This window comes from Trachinotus anak, unplaced genomic scaffold (assembly GCF_046630095.1).
Source record: "Trachinotus anak isolate AG129_WGS33_773 ecotype Australia unplaced genomic scaffold, CSIRO_AGI_Tana_v1 ptg000024l, whole genome shotgun sequence".
Classification (NCBI taxonomy): domain Eukaryota; kingdom Metazoa; phylum Chordata; class Actinopteri; order Carangiformes; family Carangidae; genus Trachinotus; species Trachinotus anak.
In genome coordinates this window covers 12,800,047-12,814,620 of record NW_027273875.1, presented here as the reverse complement: position 1 = coordinate 12,814,620, position 14,574 = coordinate 12,800,047, and the positions used below count along the sequence as shown (strand labels likewise).

General features: G+C 39.9%; 1 long non-coding RNA gene across 1 annotated transcript in view; it reads right to left on the bottom strand.

Moving 5' to 3' along the window:
* LOC139607405 (uncharacterized) overlaps positions 1-14,574 on the bottom strand; it is a 156,041-nt gene that overhangs the window by 68,409 nt on the left and 73,058 nt on the right. The window lies entirely within an intron of this gene.

Genomic DNA, 14,574 nt, shown 5'->3' with positions numbered 1-14,574 from the left:
ATGTGATTTAACCTGTAATACTTCCCTACCTTTATAATACTGTAGCATATAGTACATTGAAATCAATTTTTTATTTCAATTCATGCCTCCAATGATTTTATACAAACTGACAGAATAGCTGAAAAAGAGTCATCTGGGCTCTACTACATGGAGGAAGCAGGTTCAAGTTTACTGTGTCACTTGAAACATACAGCCAGATCCTCAATGCAACCCGGCTGCATTTTACTGGATTTAACAGCTGGATTTGTCCAGATCAGCCAGGACGTATCATGTTCACAGGTATAAAAGAGAGCACAGTCATGCAGCAATGCTAGCAGTGACAGGTTTGACCAGGTGATGATAATGCATTGTTAGGACAATACTGTAGTGCAGGAAATAAACTGTATATTGTTATCAAAATAGTGAGAAAAGGGAAAGCAGAAAAGGAATACAGACTGGTTGGTCGGGGTACACTACAGCAAGATAATGAGCCAAAACATTAGAAGGAAATAGTGAGACTTTAACCCTGTGGAGCTGGTTTGGGAAGAACTGGAAAGAAGGTGCAACACATTCATATGCATGTCTGCACAACCTACAGACCTACTGTCTGCTTTGATATGAGCCATTACAAGTCAGGATGCATGTGTGGGAAACAGAAGGGTAAAGAAAAAATTAGTTTGTTAAACTGTTGTGGAGCTCCAGTAAAATAACTTCATGATGCCTCTTATAATTTATGTTTTCAACTTCACTAGTCACTCAACCTCTGTGTGTCTGATAAACCTGCTGCAGATTTTACACCTGCTTTTCCCAGAAGTTCCCACAGTGATGAGTCTTTAATGATAAATCTACAGAATGAATGACTGCATTTTCATTCTTCCACATATTGCAGCTTTCAAAAGGAACGCCTTAAAATACAAGTTGCACGAGACTAAATGTGCAGTTTTTCCATTTTTACTGGTGCAAAACCTCTGTGTGTTCCTTTAGTGAACAATTTGACAGTTTAGCACTTTTTGACGGTAGACAGCAAGTGACAGAGAACGTGGTTGGAGAATGGGATGACAAAAGTACCCTGCCAAATTCAAACCAGGGGTGTTATATGGGTGTTGGGCTGCCGTGACACCTATACTTATCTTAATAGGCTTCTTGTCAGTGTGTAGAGAAACAGTTTGTGTTGCTCCAGGCTCTGATCATACCATTGAGCACTCTGCCATCCAGAGACCACTTACAGAGAACACACTGCACAGACAGTGGATGATGTCAGAGTTAAGTATGTGGATGATAAGGTTCAAACGCAAATGGATACATGTACCTTAAGCACATGTAAACTTAAAAGCAATAAATGTATTCCAGTTTCAAAAAGCTACAGAAATGAAAAAGGTTATGATGAATCATGGAAGAGAATAAAGATATTCAGTACAGATGAACAGCTGACAGGTTCAGGTTCTTAGCACCGTGCCCTGAGGCCATTACCATCCATTTCAGACATGAATGTCTTATTAGAAATCAGTGTGAGAGATTTCATGCGATTAAGACAGCTATTGAGATAGATAGTTAATAATTCAATACACTTTTTCCCATATACACTCTCCTAATGATTTGCACTGCAGTGTAAATGTCCAATAACTTTGAGATTCATCAGAAGCTCACCTCAGTAAACAGTTTCGCCCCCCTGACAGCAGCTCCTCTGGCAGTCTGTTTCCATAGTCAGGCTCTCTTTTTCCAACGTTTGGTACTAACCACCAAAACTATTTTGGACACAGCAATGATGCCAAAATATTACTGTTATGGCATCACTGCTGCTACGTCAGTGCATGCTCTGACAGAGAAGCAGTGACATGAAAGAGTTGCTGCGGAACAAAAACTTAACAGCAGCACAAAAATCTTCTGTGATACATCCCTTAAAGATAACTATAGCCTGAACTACATGATATGAAGAGCTTGTTACATGCAGGCAAAACTAATGTGACAGCAAAGACCTTAAGCACTATCTCCATTAAGTCTTAACAACATCTGTGGGTGAGCATATGTCCTCTAACTTTCCCAGTTGATCTCAATAATGTATACAGAGCTGCAGAGGCATTTACATAAAACCAATGTAGACTCAGGTAAAATAGCTGGTAGGCAGGCAGAGGTTCTTCCTTGCCTCCCTCCTTATGAATATTAATCACCACATGATCACCAGAGCTGCGCCATCCTTAATAAGGAGGGCCATTCTTGATGGAGGGCTGCAGGATCAAAATAGCACAAGCTACTGACTCTCTGTGACCTTGGCAAATTAACATGGAGAGAGCAGGGGGCACCGTGTTATGCACATGAAAATCCTTCTTGTGTTTTCAGCCAATGCAAGACTGAGCAGCCCAGCTGCACAGAGAAAGGGGAAGAGTGCATTTTATTCAGAAGATATTCCTGCGAGAAAAAGGCAAATTCTAACTGATGAATATTCAATGTGCAGTTTATGGGGAGTTCTTTGGGCAGCAACACATGGGAGAATCTGTGAGCAACTACAAGGCAGGCATTCTCTATGTCTGACAGATGAATTGTTATGAAACAGGAGTCAATTAAGTTGACTCTGAACAGGAAGAAGCCACAGGGGAATTTTATGACTCGCAATTTAAGATAAATGGTAGAAAACTCTCCAACCACAGTTGCTCCCAGGCTAACCGCTCACCTTGTTTACTTCATCTTGCATGTTGCATGTCATTTAACCACTTTGCAGCACTGCTAAATGAAGGCTTTGCTGCAAGGTTTTCAACATGCATTTACATACATGATATATTTTTGTATTTTGTGTCAATCACGTGTCCAATTGCTTCAGCATTTTAATCCTTTGATTCCAGATTATTTTTCATTTTTAAATAGTATTAAGAGAAAATGCACTACAGTGTAGCTTAAAGTTTATTTCTACAATGGGAAATTTATAAGCAATACTTTTTTCAAGGTATGTCTCACTATAGTTCATTACAGACCATGTGCAGTAATGAAACCTACTCACCAAAGTCACTAAACACTTGGCTCCAACAACACATTCTCTTTTTCTTGATGAATATGCATGTTTAAGTATACAACAACACGACTTTCTCTTTTGTAGAAATCACTTTTTAAAGCTGAGTAAGCAACTTCAGGCAGGGATTTGTTATGTTTGTCCATACTAGTTAATTTTAAAGATCTAAAATGAAAAAAAAAAAATAATGTAGGCGTAAAAACTACTCTATGGAAAACCATGGGTTAAAAAAAAAATAATCTAAGTGGTCTAATTTGTTTAGTACACATTGTGAGATACAAGCATTGAGAATAAATTTGAAACTTTCTCACTTTGATTTTAAAGGTAAAGTCATGTGTAGGTGGTCTAATGTATTAGACTAAGTCGTATTTGTCTATACACAACAAACAAGTGATGGAAGATTCAACAGTTCAATTTAACTTATACTAATGGATCATGAATCCAGACTCAAACATAAATGCTTTGTCATTGAGAACATTACTTGTATCAATACCACAAACTAAAAATATCCCATTACTTTCAATATTTGAAAGTACAGACAGCAAACTGCATATGAATATCTAAACTAAAGCAGTCATTATACTGAGTGTTAAATTATTGATTAAAGTTAAAAGGTAAACTGCAGTTTAATGTTGAAGCAAGTCCAGGTGGTTCCAAGGGTAATTAGATTACATGCTATTAAATAGCTTGGTCTGCAGCAATTCGTCATATGTCACAGGTTTATGATATGGTTTATATGAACAATCTTTATCTGCACAGTAGCTGTTAAATCCAGCCATTAGATTAATGTCAAGAAACTCACAGGTTACACACAGTTATGAGCTATATATATAATTGACGAAGACATTAGCAGGGTTTTTCTTCTCACTTAGTTGATAGCAATTGGTCACTCTTTCCTCTGTGCTGATGTACTCTATGTTAATTATAGTCATCCCTTCAAATGACATCGTTTACAACTAATTTACTCTAGTCATGTCTATTGGGTTTTTTTCCAGGTGAGTTTTTAGTGTAAATTTGGGTCCATACAACAGGCACCAGTGCACATTGTTATGCATCACTTTATCTGATTGATTGATTTGTGTTTTTGGTGCTAAAGTTGTGACACAAAACCAGCACAAAACTCTGATTAGTCTACCACATGCATTTCAAAGACCAGCCAGCAGTCCCGAAAAACAAAAGCCAGCTGAACTATAGGTTCCAATATACTATTATATAACCCAGAGAAAAGTGGAATAAATGTTGGGATTAAGCAGGTAACTCATTTAGCTAAATAAACAAACAAAATCATTAAAAAAATGTATGCACAGTATAGAACATGGCTGCTAGTGCCAATGTAGCCAGCCACTTTATGACAATAAATACCACTCAATGCACAGGAAAGTACAGTACATCAAAACTGTTCTAAAACAGGTCTAAATGATTAAATGAATGATGAATGAATGAGCTCTTTTGCTTTCAGGGTCCTGGTGTTGTGCTTGCTGTCATACTGTCATGACTTACTAGAGCACTTTAGTAGAACAGAGCCATTGTTAAAGTTATTACTAACATCTGTGCTTTTCCTGCTATGACTAGTTAAAATGTCTGCTGCTGCTGCTTCTTTGAAAAAGCTTTCACTGTAATAACAGCAAACAACACTAGGCGATAAATTGCTTTATGGTGCAGCAGTGAATTGGTCTCAAAGCTTGTTAGTCATTTTTCTGGGTCCTTAAATTCTAATGATTAGCACTACTAAATGTAATTTTAAATGTAAATAAAAAACATATCTCTGGTCACATTGCTGCAAAAAAGGTACTGTGTATCTTGCTGTGTATTTGTCAGTCTGAGTGAGTGTGTCCCCACCAAACTACACCTGTGACGCTCCCCTGAATGAGGGATTGTAGGCAGTGGCAGTAATTAAAAAGCTAAAAAAGATGAACAAACAAACAGCTGTGATGGGATCATAAATATTTTCAGACCCATTTTAGCATGCTAATTTCCGCTGGGATCACATTTCAATTTTATCGCTCTATTTCATTTCCTACCTTCACCCCCTCCCCCGGCAGAACACAATGTCATTTCTATGGGCTGTTTCTTTACCTGTGGCAATCTGTTTCACAGTGCTGAGATTACAAGCAGGCCTAATTAAAGCTGTTGTTATATTTATAGAATTAGCGGCGTATTAATTGGAGCAGAACAAGTCGAAAAGACTATAGACGAGCAGACAGATGTGGGAGAGTATCTTTCATCAGACTGCACTTTTATCTGTGGGCTCAGAAGTGACAACTGCATTTACAGTGCATGTTAATCCATCACACTTCAAAGTCCCTCATGGGACGTATAAACAAATACAGTGAGATGGGAACTACTAGCAGTGACTCATTTCAGGGGACACCTCCATCTACGCCTGCATTTCACTACTGAATACATCTCAAAGGGTTTATCCTGATAATAAATTTGAAATAAATAAACTTAGTTTCACCCAACAGTGCAGCACTATTTGTGTATTTCAGTTTAACCCCAGTCAAAGAGACTTTTTGTCAGTTCAAAAGTGCTTTCTCAGTTCAATATAAACAAGAGTCCAATGTTCAACCATCTAAAACAAACCAAAACAAAATATTCTGTCAAAGTCAAGGGTTGTCCAACCAAACTCAACCAAGTGACCCACTGGAGACACAACTAAAGCTCTTAGCTCTGGTGGGTAAAGGTGAGAATGGGCCATACTGGTTTGATTTCCAGCATTAGGGTCCAATGGACAATGATCAGGGCCATCGTCAATAATTTATGCTTTTGCCAATGTCAAGACGATTTTTGTCTTGTTTTCCCATTAATACATCAAGTTATTATTATTTGTGGTATTAAATTAATATTAAGTTTAATTTGCCCTGCCATAGATTCACATATATAACTGCATATATATAACTGATGCTTACAACACACACACACACACACACACACACACATACACACACACACACACACACACACACACTGACCAGCTGATTGTAATAAAGCACTGCTTGTTGTGTGCTGTGCTGTGCTGTGATTAAACAAAGTGGAGGAGATCAATAGACAGACAGACAACAATAAGTTCTGTTTCTTAGCCTGCTGCTTTTAAAGGTTGTAAATAGAACTTCATATCTGCTTTTGGCAATTTCACAGGATGACAACAGGACGATCTGACTACAAATAAGATGCTGATAGCAACCCTATCAGCATAGTCACTGTGTAAAAGGTGGGTGGGAGTTGGGGTGGGAGACCTGGTGGGTGCGTGGTTGTGAACTAGATCAGGGTTCATAAAGGTGTGGCAGGCACTGCAAGTTCATGTTTATGTTATTTTACCTGATTGGTCAATGTCATTTCTGGCCACAACAATGAAGTATAACAACAATGAGAATGCAGCACTGTACTGTGCACTCTGTCATTTTTACTGTATTTAGTTTTAATTCTTAGGTTTGTGCTCCATTAACCAAAAGACTGGATCAGCAGCTTCTCCTTAACACTTACTGTGAAGCCAATAAAGACAGATTGGACTGTGTTTTCCAAAAAGGCAGTCGAGTGAGAAACAGCGTTGCTCTCAGAAGGCAGCGGCTGCATCGATTTTGCACTGGGGTCACTTCTGCCCTGCTATCAGCCAAAGCACACCAGAGGATCTTAGGCAGACAATGGTCCAATACTGGGCCTGATTTTTACTGACAACAGCTTCTATTGAATTTCTTATCGATATCTGTATCAAGCAAAATCATTGTCCTGCCTCAGTCAAGCACCCTTTCTTTATTAATATCTACTTTGGAACAGCGCTCCCATCGATAGACAGGATGGACGCACTTATTACATGTGTTATCTGGTTCCCTGTCCTCTGAATAAGACACAACGGGGGGAGAGTGAGGAAGAAGAGTGGAGTTTATTGGCTTTAGCAAGGTCAGAGTGGGAGAGAGGGGAGAAAAAGTGCTAGGCCAGCACAATGGGCTTTTATTTTGTTGGTTCAGGCAGTACAGGCGATTAAGCTGTCAGCCAAGAGGGGACACTATTGATTTGGTCATGGGCTTGAGGGGGGGTAAACCCCCTGTTGTTTTAATTTATTAGCCAGCAGCAATTTGATTTGATAGTGAGGAGGTGTAGTCATGTGAGGGCTACAAAGAGCTGTGATCACCACAGTCTATACAAAGAACATCTCATTATGGTCCTCAGAGGTTTTCTGTCCTCCTACCGGCTCCCCTTTGGACTCACTGCAATCACAGCCTTTGGGCACAGTCTACCTTTTATTGGCATGCTATAGAAGCTGTTTCCTTGCAGGTAATTTGATATGACACTCGTTGAATATAATATATCATTTTGACTGCCACAATGGGGCCATCTGTACAAGATCTCAATTCATATTGACAGACGGGGGAAATTGCAAAGAATTGAGCCAAGCAACGGAGTCTGGAGCAGTCTGTAAAAGTGTAATTGGGTGGCCTGCTACAAGAGTGAGAGGGGGGAATTACAGGGTCATGGACTCTAACAGCCCTCAACCCAAACAGTCAGAGGAAATGACTGTGTATTTTACACAGTGGTTTCATAAAGCATCGCTGAGCAGAGCTGCCCCTGTGCATTCATGGGAACTGAAGCTTTCTGATGAAGAGCAAGCAGGCCATGGATTTAGACTCTAAATTATTTATATGGTACAAGGCTTCCGCTGTGTCTCTGTAGATGCTGAGATATGAAACAACATTTCTCAAAAGACGTAAACATACAACACAGTTCTTAATCTGAATGTTTCAAGTCTAAAAGGTCATGGAAATGTACAGAAAAGATCTCATAAACTTTCTGGTCAAGATGTCTTTTGCATAATAAAATGAAAAAATGAATGAAAATGAAATGAAGGATTTTTTGTCATGGTCTTATATCTAATATTTTCTACAGATACTCTGATCACAGTTCCATGAACCTTTTGGCTATAAACTATCAGCTTATTGTAACTGTGAAAATTAAAGAAAAAAGCTTATGCAGGTACTAGGAATATGGCTTTAACATTTATGCACAATAAGCTCCAAGAGTTAAATGGTCACTATCCTCAAGTCTGTGTTGGTGTCATGTCATCTGTAAAATTATTACTTTCACTATCATCGTAATCGCTGTCCTTGATTTGCTCACTTGGCTGCAGTACATCTTTTCAGGGATGACATATGGGCAGTGGTAGCCTGCAGACAGACAGCATTATATCACTTTGGTCATTAAGGCAGTAAATCCTCTCTTACCCCCTGCCCTTTTATCTCTGAGAGAGGGGCAATTAATCTGCATACTTTTATGAGCAGGATCACATATGAATATGCCATTTAATATCAGTTTATTGCCCTTTTATGATGCCATTGAAATTACATTTTTTTCTGACTTTTTTTGGAGTAACAAATTAAACAGGACAGAGTTAAGTCAAGTCTGAAGCAGGGTTAACTATCAGGAATGAATTGTTGCTCCAGTTCTGCCCTGGTTATAATAGATTGAACCTCCTGGAACTTCACAGATTCCCCATCACTACAAAGGAGATGTTTAAGTCATGTACCTTACTTAAACCAAACTGTCAGTGTAAATTGTTCTCCACTGTTGAGCAGCAGAATCTCTTGCTACTCCTTTCATTAAAAAACAGGCAGTGAATGTGACCAGTTTGCCCTGACCTGGCTCTCAGATGTTCATTTAGTGGGCTCGGTATTTCTCACAGAGGTGCCCTGTTGGCTTTGTCCTGACAGAGTGGGAGGAGAGGAGCCACCGAAAGGCCGCAGCTCCAATTACACGCAGCCCCTGCTCCTTAAATGTCAAGCTACTTTGCATTACCCAAAGTGCAATGGCATTCAGCGGGTATTAGCCCCAGTCCAGCAACATCTGTCACATTGTTTCATGTGGCTCCTCGAGCAAAAAGCCAATGATCGTCAAGTCCTGTGCTTCTATCCATAACCTGTCTCTGAATTTTCCACTTCACATTTCAGTGAGGTTTGGACAGCTGTAAAACACAAAGTCAAATTAAATAACAATTAGGTGGTCTGAGTTGCTTTTATGAGGAAGAATGGTTAGAGAAAGTCCATTCGGCAGCTTTTGTAATTGCTTCAGAGAGAAGATTCATGATCCTTCTTTCTATGCTGTCGGTTCATTGGCTGCATTTCCACAGAGGGCTCCTCAACTTTTCCCATTAGAAACTCCACAGGCTTGACAATTTAGCTGTTTTGTCGATCATTTAGAGGGGAGATGGCGAGCTTTCCCGCTCTAATTAAACCTTGATTAGAAAATTGCTCTATCGCAGACACAACGTCAGAAGAAAGTGTCAGGCAGGGGACAGAGGAGTGGCTGCAGTTAGCCTGGAGTGTGCAGGTGGTGTTTCCATAATATGCTTTGGCCATAAAAATACACCAACACAGCTGCACTGAACTTCTCTACTGTCGGTCTGCTCATTCAGGACAAAAACGCTCCAAAACATCCATGTCTTCTAAATTTAGGCATTAGCACCGCTCAATAAGTAGTTCCTAATTAACGGTTAACATCCCATATTCATGATGGCTCTTCCACAACACATACAGTAGTAGTCCACAAAGTTTCAAGGTTGCAGCCTCAGTAATATTTTTATGCATTATGAGAATTGATTCCTATGATGTTCCACAATGACATGGAAATTCCAGATGTGCATTCTCACCTGCAAACACACATGCCTCATAGTTATGGGATGATATCAAATGTTTCACATATCAAAAAGATTCACACACAGCTCATCAAATACATCTGTGCTTGGCTGCGTGTCTGTGTGTGACCATCAAGGGTCAGCTCAAGCCCCTCACTGAAAGCTTCACAAAACAAACCTAAACATTTTGAGCAGTTATATAAAAAAACCTATTTAGAGAGTCAGTGACTCTTGACTGATTGACTCTAAAGTTGAGAGAACATGTTTGATTCACAGCTTTCATGATAAAATTTTACACTGAGAGAACATGGATGCTTGCACACTGAATGGACCTTTACACACTGACTTTATGTTCACACATCTCTGGATTTTACAACTTTCCTTTGAGTCCCAGTTGTGATCGTTGACCTTCAGGCATGCTGCACTGCTGGAGCAGTGTTCGCATTTAAGAGCTGTGAGGGTTCCGGCTACATACTGTGCAGTAAAAGCCTTTTGTGTGAAGTCTCCAAGAACCTAAACCTTAAAGTGCTGCATCTAAAAAAACTAGTTTGGCAGTGAAGAGGGAGGAGTCAGGTGTCCACATGCATTACTACCAAACACGTTTCCAGCTGTTTCATCATGTTCAGCTCTATGCTGTGGTCAAAGCCATGTTATCCACTCATAGGCCCTGTTCAGACCTAGTATTAACATCCATCCTGATTGATCCGATCATCAGTGGACAGCTCTAAGTACAGGTGTGAACGTGACCACCCCGCATTCAGGATGCACTCAGACCACATTCAGAGATGGTCTGGGCCACATTTGTCCACATTCATTTACCAGGGTGAACGCAAATGCGTCCTGGCCACATTGAAGGACCACCTACTCTACTGATGTCCTTTGCTACAGATGAATTAGTCCTGTCACAGTTTCAAAATGAACCGAAAATATTTTACTATTTCTAATGACTAAAACCTCATTTCACTGTAGAGCTGTAGCAGCACATTTATTTGCTCAACCCCTCTGTACTGCTCTCTCTCACTCATCCACACACATATATACAGAGGCACATTGGCAAGACAGAGCCCTCTGTCTGATTGTCTAAAAACAATGACCCATACCTGTTTATTTGTATATGAAGCAGGGAAGTGAGATCCAATCACAAGTGGTCACTGAAGAGGCCTGTGGAGATGCATTATAAAGCCTGTTTGTAAAGTTTGAACAGCCAAACTGAGCTGACCACTTGTGATCAGATCACTGAGGAGGCATGTTAATACCAGGTCTGAACAGGGCCATACTCTAACTAAATACTTGAAATAATATTTCACTTAAATAGAGTATTTCCTTGACAAGACTGGGTATCTGTAGTGATGTCACTGTCTAGGTATCATAATGAAACCATGACCCATAAACATATTGGGTGTGACAGTAACATTTCAATAAAGTTTGTATTAACAGACAAAATAAAGTGCAACGAAAATCCCCGACTGTGCTTATTTTGAAACTCGAGGACGTGCATTCCTGATCTGCAAGTGTCCAACCTCTAACTATTCTTTATGTTGGAGTATTCTGAAAGAGTCCACTCTTTACTCTTAACCCCCACTGAAGTGCTGAATAAAGAAGACATCTAAGCTCAGAACATTTCCTCTGACTCTGCTGTGAAGAAAGTCAGCTTCTCTCATTGGTATTCCTGCAACACACTGCATTCAGCTTCAATAATCTCCAGAAACCAAGCTCTCCAAAAAGTGCAGCAGGATGGAGACATGTTGAGAGGAAGGGTCCCCTCTTCTGTGACAGTAAGCATCCACCCAGCTGGAGTGTCCTTGAGGAGGAGGAGGGCATGCAAAAAAACACATTTAAAAAAGATCATGGTGCCATTCCCTATTTTACACATCTCCACTGTTACTCAAAGTTCACTTAGGAATTCCAAGAAGAGCCATGTCATCCACATCCCTGCCAGCAACTGACCTGTTACATCCTCTTCATCACACACAGACAGCCTGATGTGACTTTGTCTTTAATCAAACATCTGTTTCTACTCTCAGCTGTCCTGCCTTCCTGCTTTGTGAAGAGCTCCATCTATCACACAAATTAGTTTTGCTTTACCAAATCCAACACTCTCTCCAAAAAAAATATGTTTACATTATACTTATGTCCAACAGCTAATACATTAGACAAATAGAATAACAGCACCTGACTTGTCTTGACCTTGACTTGCCTGAAATGTCTTTAATAAATATAAATACCAGGTCCCAAAATATTCATACACAGCATAACTGCCAGACATTCACTGGCATGATTACATTTGATTTTCCTACAATATCAACTCTTGCATAGAGATGGGAGGCCAACCCTGGACTCCAGTAACAAGAGCCAGTGCTTTGTAGACCACCCATTAATCCTGGCAACCTTGTTTAAGTTCTGTGCAGTACAAAAAGCGTACCACTTCCATCCCCAGAAAAACATTGGCACTGAACAGAATCTAGCCTGAAATTAAATTTTCCACAAAAAAGTCATTTGGCAAAAAGAAATTAGTAGTAAAAAAAGAAATTAGTAGTACATAAGACCTAAGAGGTGATTTTTGTTTATTAACATTTTAACCAGGCAAAGATACACATGCAGAGTCAGAAAATTTATGCATAATCACCCAATGAAAAGAAAAAAAGTTGTGGAAAAACCATTAAGTCACTACCATTAAATGCACATGTTAGCATTTGCATTCATATAGGCGAGGGTTAACTGACAGTCAGTGGACCGTGCTGCTGAGCCATTACCATAGTTTTGCATTCTCTAATGTCATTTTCTACAAGGTTAGGCTTCATGTAATCATTGCCCCGGGACAGCAGTGGGCTAGGAGAGATAAAGAGAGTGCACTGAGTGGAGGAGCAGTGGGCCGCTTGTTCGACTTAATGAGACTGATCTGAACAGATGGAGGAGAGACTCCCAGGTTGCTCTAACACCAAGTCTCCCAGCCTGCTTGAGTTGGCCACTCATCTGTTCAGACTCTCTCCAGCTCGGGGCTCCAAAATGAAACTTTATGTATGCAATTGTGTGGTGCCATGACTTCTGTGACCTTCAATTACAGTCGGTTTTGTTTCTCTTTACTGACAATACTGTATTGTACTAATTTTACACTTTATGCACAATCACCGATGAGACTTCGGTTTTGCCTCACATAGTTTTGTCTTTGAGTTTCTCACCGTACCCTACCCCTGAACCTTTCACACACCTCTCAGTTACTGCTGAGATTGCTTCCTCGAGAATATAAAATCTCTCATCAGATGCACTTTGAGTTTCTTCTTTGACAGTTGACATTTCCTTACATGCATGACTTTTCCTGAAGGGCATGACTTCATCCCAATATTTTTTTTTAATGTTGCTTGGCATGCAGTTATTTTGCAGTAGCATTTTTCAGTGTGTACTTCTTTTTCTATCCATTTACAACCTAAGTGACAAAAAGTGAAGCTCACCCTGCAGCATTTCCCCACTCACAACACTTTTACAGAGGCTCTCTACACCCTGCCAAAAAAAATGGTGTGAACTGCAGTGTTGCCAATAGCCTTTTTGGAAGACTGCAAGGACGACAATATCTAGGTGTCTAGATAAATAAAAAAGCTCAACAATAAAAACGTTGAAAGTACATCTGGTTTGAAATTACATTTATGTTTTCTAAGCAGCCACAGAAATCCAGTCTGTCTGCCTTTAGCTACAGTATCCACTTCTTTTTAGTTATTTGTTGTCCACATGAGGCAAAATCTTTTCTTCTAGCTTCCAGGAGACATTAAAGTCTATAGTAAATCAGTTTTTCTCTTATTGAATCATAATCCTTCCAGCTCTTTGTTTTGTTCTAGATACCAGACATCTTAAATCCATGGCTGCCTGCTGTTTTCTCCTCTCTTGTGCTTGACCTTATTGCTTTGCTTCCTTTCACACTTTGATCCTAAGTCCTATCTAACCTTTTCAGCATATCCCCATATAAACATGATATGTCTACCTTTTGTTACGTTTATTCTCAACTGACAGGAGTAAAATGCTGATACCACCTGCTTTAATTTGTTGATACTGTTTATTCTAGTTTCAGTAGCACAGGCCTTCTGTTTTCAGTTTCAACCCTTGTATTCTTAAGAGACTTCTGATGCAGTTGCTGAACCCCTTCTTTCACACTCTTTAACTTTTCCTTGTCTTGTTTTACATCTGTTCTCTGTTAAGCACTTTAATAAAGTTACTCCTGACACACTTAATGTACGCTCCCTGCAAGGTCTTTGGCCTGGCAAGCATCTCTTCATCATGTGTATTTTTAGCCCCTTTAGAGTGAGTACTTTCTCTCATCTGCAGAAGAGGACCTGAGCTTCTTCACTCCACTACCTTATAGCTTCCTGCTCTGTGCTCATCCCATTTGTTATCATGACCACGCTGTTGTGTGGTTCAACATGTTCTTGCTGTGAGTCATCTTTCCCCACTGCTGTTGCAGCCTCGAAGGCTATTCTTCTTTCTCGAGTATTTGTATCAGTAAGGGTGTAACAAATATGCTTTTTATAATGTTGCCTTGAGTTGTCAGCCCATGACGTCCCAGTGGGGTTAATTTCTCCATGTTTGCTGCCTTTCCAAGCTGTCAGATTGTCTCTCCCTGGTTGTCGGCTGCCCTTTTCAGATAGGACAAATCACGAGACAAATTTGGATGATACATTTACCAGCAGATCTGGTATCTGATGAAACTCTCTCTTGAGCAATTGCATGAAGTAGTGAAACATAAAACCAGTGAGATATTGAATAACACTTTTCTAAAAGCTTGTACAGGATGTATCTGTGATATTCTGTCATTTCGGCTGTAAAACACACCAACAAACACTCAAACAAATGCTCAGGAAGTCCCCCAGGCGTTCAGCACTAATGGAAAGTAGATCACAGTCGGGACTCTCTTAGCTGCGCCAGTATGTTGCACAGAAACTAGTCCTTCAGTGAAGTGCTTCACAACTAATTCTGATAACACTAA